This window comes from Macrobrachium nipponense, chromosome 20 (assembly GCF_015104395.2).
Source record: "Macrobrachium nipponense isolate FS-2020 chromosome 20, ASM1510439v2, whole genome shotgun sequence".
In the NCBI taxonomy this organism is placed as follows: Eukaryota; Metazoa; Arthropoda; class Malacostraca; order Decapoda; family Palaemonidae; genus Macrobrachium; species Macrobrachium nipponense.
This window is the reverse complement of record NC_061089.1, coordinates 23,319,662-23,323,450: the sequence shown is the minus strand read 5'-3', so window position 1 is coordinate 23,323,450 and position 3,789 is coordinate 23,319,662.

The window sequence follows — 3,789 nt, the reverse complement described above, 5'->3', positions numbered from 1 at the left end:
TGCTTAGGCACTTTGAATTTGGAGTTCTGTTATAATGAGGTGTGGCACATTGGTGATTTTTTCTAGAATTTCCTGGAAAATTTTATTTGCCGGGTTTTTGCCTTTCTTAGCAGTTATGCTAAACAGAGAGGTTATAGTTTTTGACTATAACATTGAGTTATTTTCCTGGAGAATTGGAGATATCATTTGAGATAAATAATTTTGGAGGTATAATATTTTTGGCCATTTGATATTTCATTTTTTGGAAATATTCCACAGTTTAGGCCTATAGTGGTGAGAGCTATGTTTAGTTCAATTATTTTGCAGCCATCTTGGTTGCTAATGGAGACACATTTTTGAGGAGATATGTGGCAATATTTTTTAGTGTCAGCTAGGTACTTTGAGTGCATATTTTTTTGGAGATGGAGTTACATTTTTTGATTATCCTGCTTGGAGATATAATATTTTTTTGAGACTTGTTTTATTCCACATGGAGTTATTGGTGAAATAGAGGTAAGTATTTTTTTATTTGCCGAAACAGAGGTGAATATTTTTTGTTACTGGAGTGGTGGTTTTATTAACATGTGGTTATTGGTGAAATAAGAGGGAATATGGTGGTGTGGTTATCAATTAAATGGAGGTAATATTTTTATCACCGGAGTGGTTTTATTATTAATATGGTGATTTATATATATATATATATGGAGATGGCATTAATCTTTGGGGGTGACCTTTTTTGTGGTTATGATTTTTTCTTGAGTTGAATTCCTAAGTTTTTTCGAGCCAAGAAAAGAGTTCTGTGGTTCTTTTTGGTTTCGTGAATCTTTTCCTCTAGTGGTGATTGCTCAGAGCTTTTGCAATATCTGGAAATGTTGACCATAGCATTTCAGGAAAGTGCACGTGTAAGAGGTTGCTTACTGGCCGTGTCCGATAGCTTGGAAAGTTGCGATGGCAAAAAAAATTCCGTAACTATACATATTGCATTTGTTGGGGAAAACGCGGGGTTATGTATATCATGCATATATTATATGCTTTGTGATGGGGAGAATTCATGTATTATTATCACCGTTATTATTATTTTTTCTTTTTTTCCTTTTCCTATGAGAGATGTAATTGGGGATTGAGCTTTAAATAGCATTTCTTTTTGGACGGGAGATGTAATTTGTTGGGTTTGTGATTTACATAAATGGGAGTTTTGAAATTAATTATGCGAGCAGTAAGAGGTTTTGCTGATTTTGTGGGTTGTTCAAATATCAGAGCTTGAGAAAACATTTTTCAGTGATAATTTTGGGTCTGGGCTTGTTACGTGATTTTTTTTTCTTGGGGTCATTGCTTTTTTTTTCTTTTTTTTTACTTGTGAGAATTTGAGTTTGAAATGTGAGTGCAGAAGTCCGTGGAGTTCCTGTGAGTCTGAGTTCTGGATTGTGTGTGCTGGTGTGTGAGTTTGGAGAATTGGGTTAGAGAACTTAATATTTTTTGTTTTTTTGCGGGGTTGTGATAATAACTTATGATTTAGGGGTCATATTAATGGAGTTAATTGGGAGACGTTCAGTTAGTATTTCTGAATTTATGAGGTCATTATTTGGTAAAAGTAGTATGTCTGGGGTTAATTTTCTCTTTTGATTGACCGATGACTTGACTGACATACTTAAACACACCATAATCGTCGTTCCCCGACGCTAGCAAGACACCCACCAGCCGTTGCAGAGATGTTGCTGTCGTTTGCCTGATTAAGAGAGTTTCTACGAGTCTACAGAGTTCTACAGCGCTTTTGGGTCTACAGAAGCCGTTAGATGTCTTCCGCAGGGAGACGTTTTGCCTTCCTACAGCGTGCTAAGAGTCTCTACAAGCAGTTGCAGACAAAGAGGGATATTCAAGAATCCAAAATGAGAAAAGTTTCTACACCCAATTGTCTTGGAGGTGAAGCGTGATAGACATTACTTTGTACTGCCTGAGACGTGCAGTTATTGCTATATTTTGTGTTTTGAGCCGGCCAATGTGTTTTTTTATATATGAGCTGTTTTATGTGGCCTGTGGCTAGGCAGGGGCTAGCCAGGATGGTGGCCAAGCTACTGTAATAAATAAAGACTGATAATATGTATCGTTGTGACATTTCTTAGAAATTGGAGACTTATCATATTTAACTTCCCATGGAGATAGAGTCCGAGCGACAGCTTAAGAAAGCTAATAGCTCTTTTCTGGGATGGTGTGACACTAAGATGCTTACTTAGCAGGTCAACGTTCGTTCTGTAGGTATGTGAGTTCGAGAGGCTATTGTTCAAGGTGCCTTTGAAAACTGGCTGCGACCAGTTATCGAAGAGTGTGAATTCGTGTGTACGTGTATGAGCTATGTCCGTTCATAACGGCAAGTTTTAGGCAGAACGGAGGAGACGGCTGCCTTGGGGAGAAAGAGCCTGGATGGCTCTATGATTTATTTTTGTTTAAGTGATATTCCAAGCTGTAATGGGTAAGTGTCAATATGCTTCAGCCAAAGTTATGGCTTGTCTCTTACTTTGACATTTTGTAAAGATGTTCTATTTCAATTAATCTTTTGACTTTGTCTTTATAATTGTGTGTGTTCACTAGTGTGTTCTCCTGTCTTTTAAACAGGCGGATCTAGTGAGGGGACTAAGTGTCCTAGTGAGGGGATTGTGTTTTGGAGAAGAGATAATTGGTGTGACTAATTACTGATTAAGACCATTAAAATACCGGGGGGTTGTCTGTGAGACTTGAACTGTGAATTATCATTCTATTAATTATCCTGTAAGAACCTGAATTATTCAGCCAGTACTTTGCTTTGAATAAACATATTTTTTTGTAGCTCCGACTCTGATTTGGTGACCTTAGATAATGGAGTGTAGGTTGCGAGAGAGAGAGAGAGAGAGAGAGAGAGAGAGAGAGAGAGAGAGAGAGAGAGAGAGGGGAGGGACTGAGTGTTACCAGTTCGCTTTCCTCTCTGGCTAAACGCATACCAAATATGAAAATAGCGGGGGCGACACTCCCGTTGTTAATATATATATAGATATATCTTATATCTATATATATATATATATATATATATATATATATATAGATATATATAGATATATATATATATTATATAGTATATATATATATATATATATACATGTTATATATTATATGTATATATATATATATATATAGATATAATATATATATATGTAGATCATATATATATATATATATATATATATTATATATATGATATATATATATATAATATATATATCTATATATATATATATATAGATATATATATATATATACATATATATATATATATATATATATATATATATACTATATATATATATATATAGATATATATATATATATATATATGTATATAAAATATATATATATATATATATACACACATATATATATATATATATATATATACTATATATATATATATATATATGTATATATATTACTATAGTATATATATGTATATAATATTTATATATGTATCTATATATATACATATATAATATATATATATAATATATATATATATAGATATATATATATGTATACATATACATATATATCTATACTATATATATATATATATATATATATATATATATATATATATATATATACTATACCTATATATATATATATATATATATATATATATATATATATATATATATATATATATATATATATATATATATGCAGACAACCAGGTACTATGTCGTACCTCTAAGTAAAAGGGGATACAATCCACAATGAAGTAAATTCCTCTTGTAGCTTAAAATATATATTTCTTGTATAGGA